Source organism: Myxine glutinosa, chromosome 1 (genome assembly GCF_964187855.1).
Source record: "Myxine glutinosa chromosome 1, kmMyxGlut1.1, whole genome shotgun sequence".
In the NCBI taxonomy this organism is placed as follows: domain Eukaryota; kingdom Metazoa; phylum Chordata; class Myxini; order Myxiniformes; family Myxinidae; genus Myxine; species Myxine glutinosa.
The window spans coordinates 315,168,574-315,192,565 of NC_136261.1; the positions used below are offsets into that span (position 1 = coordinate 315,168,574).

General features: G+C 41.1%; 1 protein-coding gene and 1 long non-coding RNA gene across 8 annotated transcripts in view; one reads left to right on the forward strand and one right to left on the reverse strand.

Annotated features, from left to right (window-relative positions):
- LOC137410673 (uncharacterized) overlaps nt 1-6,128 on the reverse strand; it is an 80,337-nt gene extending 74,209 nt beyond the window's left edge. Inside the window, exons 1-2 of the long non-coding RNA XR_013621640.1 lie at nt 6,052-6,128; nt 2,176-2,374 (exon numbers count right to left, since the gene is read on the reverse strand). This is a non-coding gene — a long non-coding RNA (uncharacterized LOC137410673). The remainder of the gene's footprint in view (nt 1-2,175; nt 2,375-6,051) is intronic.
- Nucleotides 1-23,992, forward strand: part of LOC137440265 (nuclear factor 1) — a 409,428-nt gene that overhangs the window by 296,060 nt on the left and 89,376 nt on the right. The window lies entirely within an intron of this gene.

A 23,992-nucleotide genomic window follows, 5' to 3' on the forward strand; every position in this document is an offset into this window, starting at 1 on the left:
AGATGTCTTTTTAGGGGGTAATCGAGTTCAAGCTGCATCTTCTCCGAGGGGTTTGGTGGAATCTGACAAGGGGTTTCGGTATTTGGTTAGGCCAATGTCATGTGTCCAGCCCCACGGAGGTCGATTTTTCATTTTCGCCCCAAGGTCAAGGTCACAAGGTCACGGAATTTAGAAAAGTCGATTTTTGATGGTTTTATTACATTGTTCGCTTCCTGATAGGGTGAAATGTCGTACATGATCTTATATTATCACATACATCATGAAATACAAGTTTTTCAACAAATTTAAGAATCTTCGACCTTTGACCGTTGAAGGTCACAAAGGTCAAATTTTCAAAGTTGTCGGAATCGAACCGAATTTTCGGTATTGTGTAGCTAACTAACCTCATAACTGATTATACATTATTTTCTATCTCATTTCAAGGTCAGTAACCTTCGTTTTGACATTTCCACGCCAGCACCACACACAATTACATACAGCTGGCTCTTAAAGGCCTGCGCACGCAGCGCATTGGGGCCCTTTGTAAATAGGCATGTACACCGCATGTCGGGGGCCGACATGCGGTGTGCCCCCGACCCCCCAGTCCGGGCCTGTTTCGGTTATAGTCCGTCCTTTGTCATTGAATACCGCTCGCTCTTGAATCATCGTTGTCTCCTGACTTGTCACTTTTACAATTCCAATGCTCTTCAGCTTCCAAGATCTCTTGGCCTCATTTTTGAGGTCCTGGTATTTGGTAATTTTCTTGATTTCTGGGTTGTTTAGGGTAAAATCGCTGGGTACTGATATCTCAATCAACAACGCTGTCTTTTCCTTTTTGTTCCTGTGTACAATGTCCTGACGCAATGCTTTGTTTTCTATGTTCACGCTCGATGGAATCATCAGGTCATACGTAGGCACGACGTCCTCATTTTCAACGATTGCCCTTGGTTCGTGTTTCCCTGAGTTGTCTGGCACTGGGATGTTTAATTTTTTGCAGATTTGCCAATGAATCACTTCACATACTTTGTTGTGCCGTTGTGTGTAAAGTTGTTCTGATAATAGTTTTTTGCATCCCGAGAGCAGGTGATTAGTACTTTCTGTTTCTGTCTTGCAGAATCTACACTTGCCCATCTGTTTCAGTCCCGCCATCTTTTTCATTTCTTTGGTGCAGTGTTCTTGATCTTATGCATTTATTATGATTCGTTCGCCGTCCCAGCTTAGCAGACTAGTTGAAACAGTTGATGATGTGCCGTGTGTGTGTGTGTGTGTGCGTGTGTGGTTGGGAGTGGGGGTGGGGGGTGGAGGAGGAGGGTTAAGTTAATTTCTTTAACTCTATGTTAACTTATATGATCACCACCCAGTTATAAATTTGATAAAAGTACATGGTGCCTCAGAATAACTGAAACTGCTCAATTTGAAGTAGACCCAGGGATGACCCAGATGGTGGGTGAATAGGTAGCCAGAGGAGTCGATGATTAGAGAGAGAAGTGTGCAAAAGAGAAAGTTGATCAAAAGGTACGGGGGACTATATGAATGGCTGAAGGGGGAAGTGTTCCCTGACAACAGGGAATGATCGAGAAACACCAGTTTAGTGAGTAGCCATGATGGAACTACTTTATTATACACATGCCAAACCAACACATCATCCGCCTGTCATTAACATTTGTACGGGCTGTACTTCCACAACTCAGTGGTGTAATGGTTAAAGCACGAGCTCAGAGTCTGGGAGGTCGGAGTTTTGAACCCCGATCATGTCATACCAAAGACTTTAAAATGTCATGACAGTTCCTGAAGCTTAGCAGTTAAAAGCATAGAGCATGGACAAACCATGTTGGTAAGGCAATGGCAAACCACCCAGTATAAACCTTACCAATAAACTACTTCGGCAGCACCAACCCTATGTACTGTATGGTACATCAGAATCATGTGTGTGTATACATACTTCGTTTGACTCGTTTTTGTTGTATAACTCCGAATAGCAGGACATCACGTCATTGTAATTGCTATTATTACATTTTCATAGCATTAAATAACTCAAATAATTTTTGTTTTATCAAATTTTGAAAAATGCAATCTTTTCGAATGAAAATTATGTTTCAACAAAATAGTGAATGATTTTCCAGTACCCAGGTATACCACATTATTTATCATCCGTTCCTGCCTCTTACCCTTTCCCTAAGCCTGGTGTTGGCTTACCGGTTAAGGCGGATGACTTGAGATCTTGGGTTCTGAGTTTGAGCACCTGTCTCGCCATTGAACTAACACCAGGTGGGTTGATTCAGCCCGTCATCCTTCCGTGGTTGGCAAAATGAGTACCAGCTGACTGGTAACAGGGGGCACTGCATCAGCGGCACAGTGGCTCTCCCAGAAAGTGATGCAGCCAAGCAGTCATAGGCTGCATACGAAACAACCGAGATACTCTAAAAAATGTTAGTCCTTTTTTTAAACACCTCACTTAATGCCTTCTCTTTATACTTGGCCTTCATGTTTGACTTACTTGTCTTGAAGGCCTTTTTAACAGGGTTAAAGGGCTTTTGAGGAGCTTGCTGTGTGCAGAACAAAAACATCAGGAGACTTGACTACAAGTGCATGCACTAGACAATGGACAAACCCAAAAAGTGTATGGCATTTAAACCTGGGATATCTGCAACAAGAGGTAAGTGCTCAAATGGGAACACCCAATAGGCCAATGCAGAGCTGAGAACCCAAGCCTCTACGTACTTATTTTTTGCCCTCCTTGCACTTGTTTTGAAATTTGATATTGTTGTGTCCACCTGTGGCTCCACTGTCATTACAATGCGTTTTTACCCTCTGTTCCCTCGCTCTTCCATGAGCTTAGATTTTGCATCCTCAAAATGTCACGTCTGGCAATGTTTAGCGATTATAATGTATGTCTGATTCTGTAAGATAACCTCGAAAGATTAGGTGTCTGACTGAACAGGCTTAGAGTAGTTCTATAGTTTTACTGCACTGTCCTATTTACTTCTGAAAAAAAACAACCTGCCTTTATGATGAACTAGGGCATGCCCGTACTATATATATATCTAAAATTATATCCCCCCCCCTCTATTTACATGAAATGGTTTGGTCCAAAGCGAACGGCTTGCGAGTACGGTGACAATCCCCCCCCTCTATTTACATGAAATGGTTTGGTCCAAAGCGAACGGCTTGCGGAGTTTGGTAAAGAAATCGCCATAGCTCGGTAACTACTTGTCCGATTAATATGAAACCTTGAAAAGGCACATCCTCAGGTCCCCAGCAATATACCTGGCAAGTTTCAAGTATATCGGACCCGTGGTTGTCGAGAAACAGCGGTCACAGACATACACACATACACACACACACACACACACACACACACACACACACACACACACACACACACACACACACACACAGAGATTACTGGAATTATAGATAGATGAAGGCCAGTAGTTGATCCAGCTGGTCATTAAATCAGTTACTAGGTCTTTTAACAGGTTTCAATGTAATACATTGTATGTAGATATACAGTGCCACCAGAAAGTATTCACACCCCTTGACTTTTTCACATTTTGTTGTGTTACAGTCTGAATTCCAAATTGATTAAATTGAGATTTTTTTGTCACTGATCGACACATAATACCCCATAATTTCAGAGTGGACAACAAATTACGAAATAATTAAAAATGAAAAGCAGAAATGTCTTGAGTCAATAAGTATTCACCCCTTTGCTACGACACTCCAAATTGAACTCAGGTGCACCCAATTTCCTTTGATCATCCTTGAGGGTCTCTACAACTTAATTGGAGTCCACCTGTGGCCAATTAAATTGATTGGGCATGATTTAGAAAGAAATACACCTTTCTATACAAGATCCCACAGTTGACAGTGCATGTCAGAGCAGAAACTCCACCACAAAGTCTAAGGAACTGTCCGTAAAACTCTGACATAGAATTGTGAGGAGGCATAGATCTGGGGAGGGGTATAAAACAATTTAAAGTATTGAAAGTTCCAAGAACACAGTGAGATCCATCAGCAAAGGGAAAGAATATGGAACTACCCAGACTCTTCCTAGAGCTGGCTGTCCGAACAAACTGAGCAACCGGGTAAGAAGGACCTTAGTCAGGGAGGTGACCAATAACCCAATGACCACACCGGCAGAACGACAGACTTTCTTGGCTGAGATGGCAGAACCTGCCGGAAAGAAAACAGTCTCTGCAGCATTTCACAAACGTAGGCTTTATGGGAGGGAGAGTGGACAGATGGAAGCCACTCCTGAGAAAATGGCATGTGACAGCACACTTGGAGTTTCCAAAGAGGCAGGTGAAAGGCTCTGAGAGCATTCGGCGAAATATTCTGTGGTCTGATGAGACAAAATTTAACTCTTTAGCCTGAATGCAAAGTGCTACATCTGGTGGAAACCAAGCACATCTCATCACCCATCTAACACCATCCCTACGGTGAAGCATAGTGGTGGCAGTATCATGCTATGGGGATGCTTTTCAGCGGCAGGGACTGGGAGACTTGTAATGATAGAGGGAACAATGAAAGGAGGCAAATACAGGCAAATCCTTGAGGAGAACCTGCTTCAGAGTGCAAAAAACTTCGACTGTGGTGAAGATTTACGTTGCAACAGGACAATGACCTCAAGCATACAGCCAAAGCAACACTGGAATGGCTTCAGAACAAGAATGTTAAAGTCCTTGAGTGGTCCACTCAAAGCCCAGATTTAAATCCCATTGAGAATCTGTGGAAAGACTTCACAATTGCTGTTCACCAACACTCCCAATTCAACTTGGCAGAGCTTGAGCAAATCTGCAAGCAGGAATGGGTGAGACTTCCCAAGTCCAGATGTGCAAAGCTGATACAGACATATACAAGAAGACTCAAAACTGTAATCACTGCCAAAGGTGCTTCTACGAAGTATTGGCTCAGGGGGTTGAATACTTATGTTAATTAGATATTTTGTGCTTCATTTTTAATTGATTTATGGAAATTTCTTTAAAAAAAATATAAAAAATTCAGTTTGACGCAATGGGGTATTATGTGTAGATCAGTAACAAAAATCTCAATTTAATCCATTTTCAATTCAGGCTGTAACAACAAAATGTGAAAAAGTCAAGGGATGTGAATACTTTCTGAAGGCACTGTAGTTGTATCTGTGTTGTGAGAGTTTACGGTTGTATTATGGTTTGGCTCAGTGTAGTATAAGCTGAAGCAATTCATCAGATCTCTCAGTCAGCACTGTTTAAGGAATGCATCCATTCCACACACCTGACCTTTTTCTTTGTCAACTCTAGTTGATCATTCTCCATTCCTGAAATCATTAACTTTACCAGTTGCATGTGTCGACATTCATGCTCTGCAGAACTTCCTGGCTCGTGCGTGAGTATGTCTGTCCGTGTCACATGATCTCCACTCTAAAGTAACCATAAACAAAAGGCCTAATAAATTCAGGCTTTTATAATGGTAGCGCCTATCAGGACCAAATGGCTGATTTGCATAGGTGGGATTTTGACATCGACAGATGAGACATCCGGCTCATCACACCTCTCGCAAAGACAGCTCAGTCGTTGATGCAACGTGCCTGCAAAGCATCAGGATAGCACGGATGTTGTCGAGCCAGGAATCGAACCCAGACGAGACGGCTCAAATTCGAGCACACCACCTCCAAGGTACCACGTAAGCCCCCACTTACCACTTACTCCCTGTATATTAATTCCCTGTTTTGCAACGGCCCCTTTTTTTCCCTAAATAGTTTCCATCTGTAACACTATATGGCGTTCTCCATGCCACCCTCTAAAGGTCTTTCACACTAACAGCAGACTTTGTTTTCCACAGACCACTTACAGATGGTTTTCCACTGCCAACCTTCCATTATTGGAGAAAAGACCTGTTATCTGTTGATTGACTCCCTATTCCTTTTTCATCCATGTCTCCACTATACTTTTCCAAACCATCTCATTTAATATCCATCATCAAATCCCTTCCTCCCTTTCACAATGATACGTTTCGCTTAAACTTCTCAAAACTAGCATCCCATTATTGTCGGACAGGATCCTCAAACTTACACCGTCACAGACCACTCACTTCTGCCTGCCCTGTCCGCACCGCTCTCTGCTGTTCTCGGAGTCCTTCTTTACGCACCGAATCCCCTCCCACTCCAGGCAGTCACGTCCCAGCTGTCTGGTCTCCAATGGCAACCAGACATGATGTCATCAGCACCTCCCCATTGCCTCCGAACTTGGAGTTGCTCAGGGGTGGAGTGTGGGAGTGTCGGAAGGGAGCGTTACAGACTCGACCAATCGATAGTTAATCCTCCGGTTTCCAAGTTGAGTTGCGCTCTCAGAGTGACCCGCAGTGGTTGAATCTGGGAATGATGCCCAATTTTATCCATCTGTTGTTCGTTCCTTTATATATTCATTTTACAGTTACCTTTCTGGGCATAATTACTGCTGACTGTAGTTTCCTTGTGGCATTATGAGAGCCCTTCAAAATGTCCTAAGAATTAGAAACATAAATCCAAAATACGCCAAGGTTTCTTTTATTTTCATTGTGTGTATAATAAATGATAACACGTGAGTTAGCCTCGTGAATGTCTCATTTGCAGAACATTTTGAACGCCCCACCAATGTATTTGTTTGAATGTAAAATGAGTTTCGCATGTGCTTCAAAGATAAATTAATAATTTATTCCCTCTGTTGAGTCTTTTATAATCACAAGTCTAAAGCTAGAAGTACACTCGGTAGAGAGCATGCCTCCTCCAGACTGAACTGTTTACGTTTTGTATCCCGCTCAGGGGCGGATCCAGGAATTTCAAGACGGGGGGGGGGGGTGCATGAAACTATAGCGTTGGGGGGGGAGGAGGGGAGGGGGGTCCTCCCCCAGGAAATTAAAAAAAATTGATCGTCAGAAACGGCATTTCGTGCGTTCTTGGAAGTTTCTGCAGTTCCTTGTGTTCTTCCCTGGTCCAACAGTGCAGCACATTCGCACCGCCTGCACCCTCATCCTGGATCGAAGGGGGGGGGGGTGCGCACCCCCTGCACCCCTCCCCCCGGATCCGCCCCTGCCACTGATAGTCCGGATATGAATTCGGACCTGAACCAAAATCTAATCGCCTTGTTCTTGTCACCAAACCAACTCATCCACCCAAGTTTCGTCCGAATCCGTCCATACCTTTTTGAGATATCATGCTCACAGACAGACAGACAGGGGTGAAACCATGACCTCTGACCGCCTTTGGTGGCTAAGGTAACTACGTCCCACACAAGGAACGTTGGTGCAGGAGCAGGTCATTTGGCCCATCATGCCTGTGCTACTCCGACACCAGAAATCATCACTTATTTAATTCCAATTTAAACCTTTCTACCCCCTCTGCTGCCACGACCATTCCATGCATTAACTATTCTCTAACTGAAAGACCCTTGCCTTTTAATGCTGTCCTAACTCTCATCTTCTTTACTCCCTGTCCATTCTACGGAAGAACTCCTCTGCAGCTATATTTTCCACACTCTTCATCATTTGTTCAACACAAATTATTGTTTGTTCTTATAATCATTCACCCTTCCATATTTAGTTTTTTTTTTCGTTTTTTTTTCCAGTTATTGGATGCTCGAATGTTAGGAGTGCATCATTCAGATATTTTTTAACTCACAAAATGTGGCCTGCACAGATACTCTGGCCAAAAAAGGCAGATAGAACAAGAATGACATGACCTCCGCCAGGCTGAACAGTTTCTGATTTGTATCCCACTGAAAGGCTCAATCTGGATCCGGACCATAACCAAAATCGAATCAGCTTGTTATTGTCGCCTAACCAACTCATCCACCTAGTTTTGTCATAACTCGTACATAACGTTTTGAGATATCATGAATAAATCGTTTTTGGCCCCATCGCTCAATAGTGAAGAATCACAAGAGGTAGTGATCATGGGTTAAAATAAGCTCTCTTTGATGTGAGCATTCCAAACATCTATCTGAAATATGCATGATCCAACGATTATGATTCCGAGTTCCAAGCATGCAAAGTGGTGTTCCACTGCACAAACAGTCATAGATTTCATAAACCTCTGCTCTGAAATAATGATTCAAACAGAATTCTTCACATCGGCATTCACTTGCAGCTGTGTTCAATTGAGAAAGAGAAACTTTCGAGTAGATGTCACTACACGCGAGATGGATTTTGGACGGGAAAGGAACACATTTGGAGCAAGTTTGAAAAGGCACAAGAGATACGAGGCTCTGGGATGCAGGGGCCCTACACAACCCCCAAGTGATGATAGAAAATGATTGTGACTGACATGTGCAAAAGAACAAGATTTGTGATCCCTTTCTTTCTGTCACCATGTCTGTCTTATTCTCTCTGTTTATTATAAAGAGATAATTGTATTGTATATAATAGCTGAAACTTTTCTGTATTTGTAGTATTTTGGGTCTTCATGGTCTTTAAGGGTCTTTTCGGTATTTTGGGCCTTTGGGGTCTTTTGTGTATTTAAGGGTCTTCAGGATCTTCAGTGTCTTTTAGCTGAAACTTTTCGGTATTTGTAGTATTTTGGGTCTTCATGGTCTTTAAGGGTCTTCAGGGTCTTTTCGGTATTTTGGGCCTTTGGGGTCTTTTGTGTCTTAAAGGGTCTTCAGGTGTTTTCGGTATTTTGGGCCTTTGGGGTCTTTTGTGTCTTTAAGGGTCTTCGGGATCTTCAGTGTCTTTTATGGTTATGGTTAGGGTCCCGTCTTTTGCGTGACATTTTGACATTTTGACTTTTTAAAAACATTTTTGGACTCGATTGAAAACCTTGCTCAACATTGTTACTCCCGTCAGGGAGTAATGCATTCGATCGTGTCCGTGTGTGTGTGTGTATGTGTGTGTGTGTGTGTGTGTGTTTGTGTGTTTGTGTACAAGATATCTGGAAAAATTCTTAACGGATTTGGATGAAAGTTGGTGGGATGATTGCCCTTGGGATAAGGAAGAATTGATTAGTTTTTGGTGAAGCCCAGGATATTATTCCAGATCCAGGATTTTTTTGGAGAATTGTTTACCATTGGAAGATAGGGCTCATTTTTTTTTAACAATATCTTCTATATACTCTATATTTAACATTGTGATATGAAAATAGTTTTCATATTTGTTTTAAACTAGGGCATTGCCCGTACTATATCTATATCTAAAATTATATCCCCCCCCCTCTATTTACATGAAATGGTTTGGTCCAAAGCGAACGGCTTGCGAGTACGGTGACAATCCCCCCCCCCTCTATTTACATGCAATGGTTTGGTCCAAAGCGAACGGCTTCCGGAGTTTGGTAAAGAAATCGCCATCGCGTGCACAAACGCGCAGGAAAGCGAATGAATCGCAAATTCGGTTTTATTAGTTGTAAAACATCGTTTAACGCCAACATAGTTTGCAAACGTGAAATAAATGAATACGCTCTCAAATGTGCCATCCGAGGCAGAGTGTGTCCGCCACGTTCGGCACACGCGATCGTTCGCTGCTCTCTGATTGGTTGAATCGTTTTTTGGACATAGCTCGGTAAGTAATTGTCCGATTAATATGAAACCTTGAAAAGGCACATCCTCGGGTCCCCAGCAATATACCTGGCAAGTTAAAAGTATATCGGACCCGTGGTTGTCGAGAAACAGCGGTCACAGACAAACAGACGTACAAACGTACAAACGTACAGACAGAGATTACTGGAATTATAGATAGATGTAGTTTAAACTCGTGGTTATGCGTTAGAGTGGTGTATTTTTTAGCAGAGTCGTCTTCAAGGTTCTTTTTTTTTTTTTTTCTAATAAAGACATATTCTGTCATTTTAAAACCACCAAAGTGTGCATTAGGTTTCCCCGTTTCATAAAATGTATCGTTTGATACGTATAATGCTTTAAAACTGTTTTTTGGGGCTTTTTTTTTTTTTTTTTTTTTTACCTCAGAAGAGATATCAACATTTACCTCAGCGAATGTCAATCGCGGTGTCAGTATTTGATGAACTTATAAAGACTTAGGTGAGTTATAAGTGTGACCAGCATGTGCACGGGATTCTTCCCAGAAGAATGAGTGGTCGCATTATCTTGTCCGACTTAAAATGAGCTAGTTTTGTTTTGACGTTTGGGCCAGTTTTACATGTTGTATCCCTAAGGAATGAAACGAACGTTTTCCTGGCTTACAATTTTATTTGAAGTCACACATGCCTCAAAATACACTCACTTATATAGAATTGAACGCTGAATCCGCAAATGTAAGTGAAATTGCCTGTGTTTGCTTCCAAATCTCGCATACCCAACCCTTCATTCCTTGTACCCACCCAACTATTCTTGGACACTGTCTTTCCCATCTGAGAAGGTGAGCTTTCTGGCAACCCTCGCAGTCGCCTCTGACGCTGCAACGGGCCCAAACGACATGACCACACCCGTCCTAAAAAAAACCTTCTCTGCCGCTCTTGCATATGTCTAAAATGTGTTTTGAGTTAGACAAGGGAAGTCCAGAATAATTTGTGAATGAAATTTTAGCACATGCTGATTTAAATAAAAAAAATATAATATCAACAGCTGTATAGTGAAGATCAAATAACATTTACTTTTGTATCTCTGCTACTGTGCTGCAAGGCCAAGCCTGAATACATTCAAAGTAACTCACTCAAACAGGTTGAAAGCAAGAACAGGGATCGAACAAAATGATACTTCCGGAGTCATTGGTAATTTTTCAATATTGTATTTATACATCAAAGAGAATAATGCTGAACATTGCATGCGTGATCCTTTAAGGGATGATGCAAAATAGTACCTCGCTTTTCACATTAATACACAGACCTATGCTTCCCGTTGTAGAGGGTGTGGCCTATGCTTCCCGTTATAGAGGGTGTGGCCTCTGCTTCCCGTTGTAGAGGGTGTGGCCTATGCTTCCCGTTGTAGAGGGTGTGGCCTATGCTTCCCGTTGTAGAGGGTGTGGCCTATGCTTCCCGTTGTAGAGGGTGTGTCCTCTGCTTCCCATTGTAGATGGTGTGACCTCTGCTTCCCATTGTAGATGGTGTGACCTCTGCTTCCCATTGTAGATGGTGTGGCCTATGCTTGCCGTTGTAGACGGTGTGACCTATGCTTCCTGTTGTACAGGGTGTGGCCTCTGCTTCCCGTTGTAGACGGTGTGTCCTCTGCTTCCCATTGTAGATGGTGTGGCCTATGCTTGCCGTTGTAGAGGGTGTGACCTCTGCTTCCCATTGGAGACGGTGTGTCCTCTGCTTCCCATTGTAGATGGTGTGGCCTATGCTTGCCGTTGTAGAGGGTGTGACCTCTGCTTCCCATTGGAGAGGGTATGACCTCTGCTTCCCATTGTAGGTTGGTGTGGCCTCTGCATCCCATTGGAGACGGAATGGCCTCTGCTTCCCGTTGTATACGGTGTGACCTCTGCTTCCAATTGTAGACGGTGTGACCTCTGCTTCCCATTGTAGATGGTGTGGCCTCTGCTTCCCGCTGTACGCTGTGTGACCGCTGCTTCCCGTTGTAGACGGTGTGACCTCTGCTTCCCATTGTAGAGGGTGTGGCCTCTGCTTCCCGTTGTATACGGTGTGACCTCTGCTTCCCATTGGAGACGGAATGGCCTCTGCTTCCCATTGTAGAGGGTGTGGACTCTGCTTCCCGCTGTAGGCGGTGTGACCTCTGCTTCCAATTGTAGATGGTGTGGCCTCTGCTTCCCGCTGTAGGCGGTGTGACCTCTGCTTCCCGTTGTAGACGGTGTGACCTCTGCTTCCCATTGTAGATGGTGTGGCCTCTGCTTCCCATTGGAGACGGAATGGCCTCTGCTTCCCATTGTAGACGGTGTGGACTCTGCTTCCGGTTGTAGACAGTGTGGCCTCTCCTTCCTCATCAAGAGCAGAGCTGTATGATACGCATTTACAAAGAGAGACCTTGCGCTCCCCCCATCCCCCACCCCAAACCCCGAACCCCCGGGACTATGATTGTCTTATCCCTAATATCCCGGCGTCCACCATCCGTCAACTCATTCTATCCTGCAATTCAGAAGTGCATAGCAGTCAAATATATGAATAATCTCACAGACAGACACTTCTCAACTTTATATAGTGTGATTAGTAGACAATGTACAGTCTTATTATAATAGAGCAAACGTATATGGTGATGTTTGTTTGTATGTTTATTTGTGACCAAAACGTCTTCTTTTTCTTCAAATAAAATTAACATCTTAACACAGTCCGTGAACTCTTAATTACGTACTGTTGGAATATACCTTTTGACCCTTTAAACTGCTGAGACGGCTCAGATCTTTGACGACCCGTTAAGGCACCCAAGACCCCTGAAGACCCAAAATACCCTTAAAGACTGCAAAGACCCAAAATACCCCAAAGAGCCTTAAAGACTTTAAGGAACCAAAAGATCCTTAAGACCCAAAAGCACCTGAAGACCCAAAAGACCCTTAAATACCCCGAAGAACCAAAATATCCCAAATACTCAGAGGAACCAAAAGACCCCTGAAGACCCAAAATACCCTTAAAGACTGCAAAGACCCAAAATACCTTGAAGAGCCAAAACACCCCAAATACCCAAAATACCCTTAAAGGTGCAGAGGATCCAAAAGGCCATGAAGACCCAAATGACCCCGAAGACCCAAAAGACCACGAAGACCCAAAACACCCTGAAGACCCAAAACACCATGAATATCCAAAATCCCCTGAATACCCCAAAGACCCAAAAGACCCCGAAGACCCAAAATACCCTTAAAGGCCCAGAGGATCCAAAAGACCCAAATGGCTCTGAAGACACAAAACACCCCGAAGACCGAAAATACCCTAAAAGACACTGAAGAACCCGAAGACCCTTAAAGACACAAAAGGCCCAAAATACCAAAAATACCCTTAAAGACCCCGAATACCCAAAATAACCACAAATACCAAAAAGACCCTTAAAGACACAGAGACCCAAAAGACCCTGGAGACCCTTAAATGCCCAAAAGACCCCTAAAGACCCAAAATACTGTTACGGATTCGTCACTTCCGTCGTTGTGGTTTTCATCCACTGTAAGCATTTTTGGTTCCATGTACTATTATTGTTATCGTTTAAGTGAAATGGAGATAACTGTTTTCAAAAGGTAAAAATTTAGTGTTTTAAAAGAAACCGGAAACCGGTTCGGGAGGAACCGGAAGAAGAAGAAGAGCAAGAAAAAAGCGGGGCAAGTGAGGTCGGGAAGAAAAGCCGAGCTGCTTTGAGGTCTCGAGGAGACACTGGCGAACGGAGGTCACGAGCGAACTTTGGGTTTCCTGGGAAAGGGATTCCTGTGACAGAGTTGTGATCGCTGTGACAGATAAACCTGCGTGACAGGTTTTGCGGTTGATTCCGAAGAGAATCGTTGTTGGAGTGCAGGTATGCCTCCAGCACGGGCCCGGCGGCCATTTTGCCTCACTCCCGCCATTTCGCATCGCTCCAGCCTTTTCACCTCGCTCCAGCCATTTCACCGCACCCAGCCGTTAGCCTGGTTTGCGTGTGTAATGTGGATTTCGATTGGAAATTTGCGGTTCTTCGTTTGGGAGCCGTTGAACGTTCATACCCGAAGGTGTGATTTCCCAGTCGCCTTTTGAGGGCACCTTTGCACCTCTTTGGCAGCATGACTGTCAGCCGAACTGGATTCTGGTCTCGCTACGACATTTTTCTTGCGATCACCGGAGCGTGGATCGACTTTGGCTTGGTGCCGGGACAGAGACTTTGGGAATGTTCTTTTCGCTCACTTGGAGCACAGTGAGTTATATTGTAAGAAACTGATGGTACAATAGGAATGATATAATGTTTGTTGTACAATTGATTAATATTGTTCTTGTGCTGTTATTCTTGTGTGACCTTAATACAATACTTGTTTGTTGGTAACAATTGGTGTGGTTTCACCATTGGTCATTGACACACAGAATAACACATCTCTCTGCTGTGACTCCTTTCGGGGCTCGGAGGTACACCGTGACCGGGGTTTGGGGAGGAGCACGTAACAATACCCTGAAGACCCAAAACACCGCAAAGATCCGAAAGACCCTTAAAGACTCCAAAGAACCAAAATACCCCAAAGACCCTTAAAGACCCAGAGGAACCAAAACACACTGAAGACCCAAAATACCCCGAAGGCCCAAAATACCCTGAAGACCCAAATGACCCAAAAGTCCCTGAAAACCCAAAAGTCCCTGAAGACCCAATTTTGGCCGCTCTCCCCCACCATTCCCCCACCACCATCCACCCCATCCCCCTCCACCATTCCCCCACTTCCCACACGATCCCCAATCCACCATCACCACCACTAACCCACACCCACCATTCCCGCCATCCCTCACTCCTGAGAAAGCAGACATGGTCAAAGATGGCTACCCCTCTGAAACGGCGCGTGCCGAGTCATGCTAATATATATATATATATATATATATATATATATATATGTATATATATATATATATATATATATATATATATATATATATAGCATTTGAACCTTGGTTCTATGCATAATGAATCCTCAGTTTATTTGGGAAAACTAAACAAGCCAGCCATTTTGTAACTTTACCTCTTGTTATTGTTGAAACCGTACTTCCTCCGAATCAGGAGACTCGCGTCTTTTTGGTGTGTGTTGCAGCAGAATTGTTGGGGCAGCTGAAAAATTTCAGCTTGGGTTTGTCCATATTTCTAGCCAAATCTATGACTGATTGGCATTTATCGGAAGCAGAGCACTTGCTTGTCTGTCCACGCCACTCTGTCCAACATACAAATAGTGTTCAGCATTGCTGAGTTTCTCATCTTTTTGGCCTTTTATGGACCAAACTACCATCTTTAATGGTGTCAATATGCCCTCCATGCAAGAACATAATTTCGTCATTTTGCGAAAAAGATATTATTTACCTTGAGTACGAGTGGGAAAAACGAGGAGTATAAAAGCCACTTTGTTGGTTATGGCTGCTGCTGATGGAGGGAGAATGGCAACTTGAGATATTACCACTCGGAGGTCTACAAAAGAAATTTACACACTGTCGACGTTTTGATTGCGAGATTGAATGTGATTTCAACAACAACAACAACAAAAACAACTGTGATTTCAATATTACAGCTGCACAGCATATTTTTGGAAACCTTCAGGTTTGGATATTTTAGTAACATTAATTTAGGTAGAGGCCCTTTATATTTTCTTTCGCAACACAGGGGAATATTTAAATATATTGCTCAAAAGGCATGTTTCATAAAACAGGTCACTTTTAAGTGTAGCTCGGTATATTGCTGGACATTGTTCATGGTGTAATTTTAAAATGTTTTATTGAAGTTTTCTATTCATAAAGAAAATCCTGTGCAGGATTTTATCATGGCAATAAGTTTTCCAAAAGCATTTTGAAAAACATTCAGGCACTCTGAAAATGGCTTTGCACGAGCAATGTAGTTCAAATATATGAGCTGTTAACTCTAATGAAAGTGAAAGGGAACTACTGTGTCAACGTTCACAGAAGATGAGCTATCACTGTAAACAAAGTCAACAAAACCAGCACCATTGACTTAGTGGAAAACTTTGCTAAAATTCGGCCATACCAACTCAAGTCTATTCCGTTGCATTATTATTATTATTATTAGAACAGTAATCTATTTCTCATTTGCAGTGACTTCAACTGTTACCATGGCAGCTGGTTGGGTGTTGGCCTGGCAACAACCAACCGTGGCATTGCAGTAAAGGTCTCCTGTGCCTCTGTGAGTTTGACCTAGTCTATAAACTTCTCAACCTGGATTTCTACTACTGGTACGTCCTCCCTCCTGGAGCTAGCAATGACTTTCCATCCAATCCCTCTTGTTCCTCTTCTGCCCTTATTGGCTCTTCTGATCACTTTCTTGTCAAGGCCCATATCTCTCCAGATATTGTAAATGAGCAACCTCAATGACGCAGAATACAGCTCTCCGCACGGGCCAACTGGCAGGGACTTCAATATACCCTCTCACACAAGGATTGCACCACCACAGCAGTTGATATTCATTCTGCCGAAGAATACTTTCACAAAAATCTACTTTCTTTATCACTTTATGCACTTCCAAAATACACCAGTTTATCCCATCCAATGTATGGTTTTCCTATCCATCCTCAATACCCTGGCACACTGAATCCTGTGGGGAGGTTGTTGCAGTCAGGCAGGTAGCTTTCTTTTAAGCTAACATGTTACTGAGGGTAACTCTTGTTTATACCGTAAGGCTGGCAACAAGTGTGAGTCTATCCTGAGGCAAGGTAGAAAACATCTTACAAATCTCAAGGCTGAACTCTCCGACCAGTTTCCTTCCTCCAAGTTATAGGGGTGCCTTGTCAAGTTAGTGTCCGGTGTATGCTCCCCCTCCATCCCATATATCATCTCAAATGACATTACTGCAGACTGCTCGAGCGAGGCAGAATATCTGTTTTTGCTTCCAAATCTTCTGAATCTAACCCTTCTCGTTCTGCTCCCATTAGACACCAACATTCCCACTTTCTACTGGATTCTGTGTTCTTCTCGCGTGAGAAAGTTGTGTCCAGCCTTGACCCTGCTTCGACAATGAGCTCAAGTGGCATCAGTGCCTATGTTCTCAAATCCTGCTCTGCTGGTCTTGCTTCCTCTCTATCTGCCCTATTCAGTCTGTGCTTCGCTTCAGCGACCTCGACTCTGCAAGGAAGTCAGGAAACATCATTCCCATCCACAAGTAGTGTGCAAAAACAGATCATACCAACAATAGGCCAGTGAGATTACTCCCATTTACAAGCAAAGCCATCTTCATTGCTTCAGATGTCAAGTCTTTCCTGTTTCCAAACAGCTTGATCCCTGGCCATCAGTTTAGATTCTATCCCAGTCACTCAACTCAGGACATGCTTTCTTGTCTTCTCTCAGCAATTGTTGGGTCACCTAAATCTCACAACAAGAGATTAGGACTGTCTTCCTGATCAGGTCACAGGTATTCAATACAGTCTGGTATTCTTCTTTGCTTGTCAAGCACTTTGCCTGGAGCATAGAAGCTTGAAGCTTGCTGGGATGAATGATCACGGTGTGTACCCCGATTTAGAATAGGTACACAGTATCCCTGCGCATCGTAAGAGCGTGACCAAGGGTTGGCGTCAGGAAGGGCATCCGGCCATAAAAACATTGCCTCAAACAGGGAACCATGATTGTCATGGGGCCCGCAAGGCTAACCCCCGCTCTAGCGGGGAAAAATGGCCTTAAAACGATCATTCATATATATATAGAAGGCCACCTTCATGACTAGATTTCTGACTTTCTCCACTCACACAGTAAACATGTTCAATGGACCCTCTCCTCCTCTCTCCCAGTGGAGGCTGGAGATCTCCAAGGCATTGTTAGGGATCCAGTCATGTGCCTCAATTAAATATAAATGGCCTCTCTGGTGCTCTTAAGAACCCTCTCTTCCATTTTGCAGATGGCTCTACATTTTGTCATACAGTACCCCATCCCTCTGCCAGACTGACAGGAGCTGATCTCTCTTTCCTGATCTGGAAATGATTACACTCTGGTCTGATAAATGAAACATGTCCTTTAATCCTGGAAAGTCCTACAATCTTCGCTTCGAAATGATCGTCAAACAAACCCACCTATCTGTTTCCTTGGTCATCCGCTGGAAGAGGTTCGGTCTCTTGAACCTCTAGGCCTTACCATCAGTCATGATCTTTCCTGGGCCGACCACATAACAAAGTTGGTCTCTAATGTCAGCGACAGAATGGGCATCTTCCATATATCCAAGTGTTTCCTTGGGAAATCAGAGCTATTCACAGTCTGCAAAGCCTTTGTCGATACCTCAATAGAGTAATGTTTTCCACTGTGGGCTGGTGTCCCAGCATCACAGTTTTTACCTCCTCTTTCCCCAATATTACTCCCTCTACTCTCTGAATCCTTCAACTCTCCCGATCTGCTTGAGGATGCACACATTCTTCCAGGAACCCACTCTTGGTTAAACTGCCAAAATCCAGGTTGACGGCACACCTGAACTATTTATTCCTTGCTTCTCCCGTCTATGGAACCCCCTTCTAGAGGCTGTTCAGTCTCACTCTTCCCTCCAGAGCTTCCAGCGAGCAGTGCACCGCCATCTCTTCTAATCCCCAATTCCATCCCATTATCTTTGTAACCCCATAAAGTTTTCCTCAGCCTGTTGGTGGCTTAACTGCCAAGGTGGTTGGCTTAAGATCTTATGGTCCTGAGTTTCTGCCCCTGTCGTTCGGTTAAATAACACCAGGTCGGTCACCTCAGCCTGTCATCCTTCCGAGGTCAGTAAAATGAGTGAGTACCAGTTTACTGGGAACAGGGGGCACTGCATCAGCGACGCAGCCACGCTTCCAGCAATGATGCAACCAGCAGTCACAATCTGCATACTAAATAACAAATAACTTGATCGTTTCAGTGTTTCCTCCCCTCCTCCCTCTGCTCTTATCCTGTTCGTTTATTCGCTTGATGTTTGTCCCACTGTCAGTTCTATCTCTTCTTCTAGAGAATGGTAATTTTGTTGCACTGTCCACATAATTTATCGAAACAATACTTATTTCACCCATACCTTTATATTAATTTGTCAAATAATTGGTAATTCATTTATTGTAGATTTGTGGTGTTATATTGGAACTATTAGTCAACTTGTAAATGTAAGCTAGCATCAACCTGGCTGGAACCCTTCGTTTGCTCTTGTAGGTCCAATTACAATAATACTGAAACATATACTGCAATGATTGAATTTAAAATTTGGGTTTTCCTCCCAACAACAATATATCATATATGACAAATGATTAAAAAAGCTATAGTACTTAATTATCATCTACTACTACTACTACTACTACTACTACTACTACTACTACTACTACTACTACTACTACTAATGATTTAAAAAGCTATAGTACTTAATTATTTACTACTACTACTACTACTACTACTACTACTACTACTATTATTACTACTACAATTCCTACTAATGTGACAACCCTAATTAATCCCACCTTGTGTTGTCGGTCAAGGGTGAAGTTTGGCATCGTACCTTTGGGAACCATCTGGTCAGACTTGGCATTCGACTGGAACTGATTTGTGCAGGAATTTGTAATTTGTTCCAGGGTAGTGTTGATAACTCGTCAAATCTTCACAAAAGGCACCATATAATCTTTAAAACTACAGGTATTAGATGGATCCCAAGCTTAACATCCAGCATAAGGCCGGCACCTGGCTGACAAACACTAATGTGAGAATTTACAGTCAGATCAGGAATCAAACCCAGACGACACAGTTCAAAGATGAGTGTGCCCATCCTGGTGAATCTACAAAGCTCATTATACTTGGTTATGTTTGACTTGTTCATTTTTTGATCTCTTAACATTGTTTATTACTTACATAAAATCTGTGGAAGGTTTTCCACTGCTCCCCTTTCCCCACCTTAAACCCCATATCCATATTTTTAAAATTAGAGAAACTGTTGCTATGAAGCACTTTGTTTTTTATATAAAGGTAAAGGTTTGTGGATTGTTATATATAGAGGTCAAGGATTGTGGATTGTTTTATTATAGAGGTCAAGGATTGTGGATTGTTATATATAGAGGTCAAGGTTTGTGGATTGTTATATATAGAGGTCAAGGATTGTGGATTGTTTTATTATAGAGGTCAAGGATTGTGGATTGTTATATATAGAGGTCAAGGTTTGTGGATTGTTATATATAGAGGTCAAGGTTTGTGGATTGTTATATATAGAGGTCAAGGTTTGTGCATTGTTATATATAGAGGTCAAGGATTGTGGATTGTTTTATTATAGAGGTCAAGGATTGTGGATTGTTTTATTATAGAGGTCAAGGTTTGTGGATTGTTATATATAGAGGTCAAGGATTGTGGATTGTTTTATTATAGAGGTCAAGGATTGTGGATTGTTATATATAGAGGTCAAGGTTTGTGGATTGTTATATATAGAGGTCAAGGTTTGTGGATTGTTATATATAGAGGTCAAGGTTTGTGCATTGTTATATATAGAGGTCAAGGATTGTGGATTGTTTTATTTTAGAGGTCAAGGTTTGTGGATTGTTTTATTATAGAGGTCAAGGTTTGTGGATTGTTATATATAGAGGTCAAAGTTTGTGGATTGTTTTATAAAAGAGGTCAAGGATTGTGGATTGTTTTATTATAGAGGTCAAGGATTGTGGATTGTTATATATAGAGGTCAAGGTTTGTGGATTGTTATATATAGAGGTCAAGGTTTGTGGATTGTTATATATAGAGGTCAAGGATTGTGGATTGTTTTATTATAGAGGTCAAGGATTGTGGATTGTTATATATAGAGGTCAAGGTTTGTGGATTGTTATATATAGAGGTCAAGGTTTGTGGATTGTTATATATAGAGGTCAAGGTTTGTGCATTGTTATATATAGAGGTCAAGGATTGTGGATTGTTTTATTATAGAGGTCAAGGATTGTGGATTGTTTTATTATAGAGGTCAAGGTTTGTGGATTGTTATATATAGAGGTCAAGGATTGTGGATTGTTTTATTATAGAGGTCAAGGATTGTGGATTGTTATATATAGAGGTCAAGGTTTGTGGATTGTTATATATAGAGGTCAAGGTTTGTGGATTGTTATATATAGAGGTCAAGGTTTGTGCATTGTTATATATAGAGGTCAAGGATTGTGGATTGTTTTATTTTAGAGGTCAAGGTTTGTGGATTGTTTTATTATAGAGGTCAAGGTTTGTGGATTGTTATATATAGAGGTCAAAGTTTGTGGATTGTTTTATAAAAGAGGTCAAGGTTTGTGGATTGTTTTATTATAGAGGTCAAGGTTTGTGGATTGTTATATATAGAGGTCAAGGTTTGTGGATTGTTATATATAGAGGTCAAGGTTTGTGGATTGTTATATATAGAGGTCAAGGTTTGTGCATTGTTATATATAGAGGTCAAGGATTGTGGATTGTTTTATAATAGAGGTCAAGGTTTGTGGATTGTTATATATAGAGGTCAAGGTTTGTGGATTGTTATATATAGAGGTCAAGGATTGTGGATTGTTTTATTATAGAGGTCAAGGATTGTGGATTGTTATATATAGAGGTCAAGGTTTGTGGATTGTTATATATAGAGGTCAAGGTTTGTGGATTGTTATATATAGAGGTCAAGGTTTGTGCATTGTTATATATAGAGGTCAAGGATTGTGGATTGTTTTATTTTAGAGGTCAAGGTTTGTGGATTGTTTTATTATAGAGGTCAAGGTTTGTGGATTGTTATATATAGAGGTCAAAGTTTGTGGATTGTTTTATAAAAGAGGTCAAGGTTTGTGGATTGTTTTATTATAGAGGTCAAGGTTTGTGGATTGTTATATATAGAGGTCAAAGTTTGTGGATTGTTATATATAGAGGTCAAGGTTTGTGGATTCTTATATATAGAGGTCAAGGATTGTGGATTGTTTTATTATAGAGGTCAAGGTTTGTGGATTGTTTTATTATAGAGGTCAAGGTTTGTGGATTGTTTTATTATAGAGGTCAAGGTTTGTGGATTGTTATATTATAGAGGTCAAGGTTTGTGGATTGTTATATATAGAGGTCAAGGTTTGTGGATTGTTTTATTATAGAGGTCAAGGTTTGTGGATTGTTATATTATAGAGGTCAAGGTTTGTGGATTGTTATATATAGAGGTCAAGGTTTGTGGATTGTTATATATAGAGGTCAAGGTTTGTGGATTGTTATATATAGAGGTAAAGGTTTGTAGATTGTTATATATAGAGGTCAAGGTTTGTGGATTGTTTTATTATAGAGGTCAAGGTTTGTGGATTGTTATATATAGAGGTAAAGGTTTGTGGATTGTTTTATAAAAGAGGTCAAGGTTTGTGGATTGTTATATATAGAGGTCAAGGTTTGTGGATTGTTTTATTATAGAGGTCAAGGTTTGTGGATTGTTATATATAGAGGTAAAGGTTTGTGGATTGTTATATATAGAGGTCAAGGTTTGTGGATTGTTATATATAGAGGTAAAGGTTTGTGGATTGTTATATATAGAGGTCAAGGTTTGTGGATTGTTATATATAGAGGTCAAGGATTGTGGATTGTTTTATTATAGAGGTCAAGGTTTGTGGATTGTTTTATTATAGAGGTCAAGGTTTGTGGATTGTTATATATAGAGGTCAAAGTTTGTGGATTGTTTTATAAAAGAGGTCACGGTTTGTGGATTGTTTTATTATAGAGGTCAAGGTTTGTGGATTGTTTTATTATAGAGGTCAATGTTTGTGGATTGTTATATATAGAGGTCAAAGTTTGTGGATTGTTTTATAAAAGGTCAAGGTTTGTGGATTGTTATATATAGAGGTCAAGGTTTGTGGATTGTTTTATTATAGAGGTCAAGGTTTGTGGATTGTTATATTATAGAGGTCAAGGTTTGTGGATTGTTATATATAGAGGTCAAGGTTTGTGGATTGTTTTATTATAGAGGTCAAGGTTTGTGGATTGTTATATTATAGAGGTCAAGGTTTGTGGATTGTTATATATAGAGGTAAAGGTTTGTGGATTGTTATATACAGAGGTCAAGGTTTGTGGATTGTTATATATGGAGGTAAAGGTTTGTGGATTGTTATATATAGAGGTCAAGGTTTGTGGATTGTTTTATAAAAGCGGTCAAGGTTTGTGGATTGTTATATTCAGAGGTCAAGGTTTGTGGATTGTTTTATTATAGAGGTCAAGGTTTGTGGATTGTTATATATAGAGGTAAAGGTTTGTGGATTGTTATATATAGAGGTCAAGGTTTGTGGATTGTTATATATAGAGGTAAAGGTTTGTGGATTGTTATATATAGAGGTCAAGGTTTGTGGATTGTTTTATTATAGAGGTCAAGGTTTGTGGATTGTTATATATAGAGGTAAAGGTTTGTGGATTGTTTTATTATAGAGGTCAAGGTTTGTGGATTGTTATATATAGAGGTAAAGGTTTGTGGATTGTTTTATTATAGAGGTCAAGGTTTGTGGATTGTTATATATAGAGGTCAAAGTTTGTGGATTGTTTTATAAAAGAGGTCAAGGTTTGTGGATTGTTATATATAGAGGTCAAGGTTTGTGGATTGTTTTATTATAGAGGTCAAGGTTTGTGGATTGTTATATATAGAGGTCAAGGTTTGTGGATTGTTTTATTATAGAGGTCAAGGGTTGTGGATTGTTATATATAGAGGTAAAGGTTTCTGGATTGTTATATATAGAGGTCAAGGATTGTGGATTGTTTTATTATAGAGGTCAAGGATTGTGGATTGTTTTATTATAGAGGTCAAGGTTTGTGGATTGTTATATATAGAGGTCAAGGATTGTGGATTGTTTTATTATAGAGGTCAAGGATTGTGGATTGTTATATATAGAGGTCAAGGTTTGTGGATTGTTATATATAGAGGTCAAGGTTTGTGGATTGTTATATATAGAGGTCAAGGTTTGTGCATTGTTATATATAGAGGTCAAGGATTGTGGATTGTTTTATTTTAGAGGTCAAGGTTTGTGGATTGTTTTATTATAGAGGTCAAGGTTTGTGGATTGTTATATATAGAGGTCAAAGTTTGTGGATTGTTTTATAAAAGAGGTCAAGGTTTGTGGATTGTTTTATTATAGAGGTCAAGGTTTGTGGATTGTTATATATAGAGGTCAAGGTTTGTGGATTGTTATATATAGAGGTCAAGGTTTGTGGATTGTTATATATAGAGGTCAAGGTTTGTGCATTGTTATATATAGAGGTCAAGGATTGTGGATTGTTTTATAATAGAGGTCAAGGTTTGTGGATTGTTATATATAGAGGTCAAGGTTTGTGGATTGTTATATATAGAGGTCAAGGATTGTGGATTGTTTTATTATAGAGGTCAAGGATTGTGGATTGTTATATATAGAGGTCAAGGTTTGTGGATTGTTATATATAGAGGTCAAGGTTTGTGGATTGTTATATATAGAGGTCAAGGTTTGTGCATTGTTATATATAGAGGTCAAGGATTGTGGATTGTTTTATTTTAGAGGTCAAGGTTTGTGGATTGTTTTATTATAGAGGTCAAGGTTTGTGGATTGTTATATATAGAGGTCAAAGTTTGTG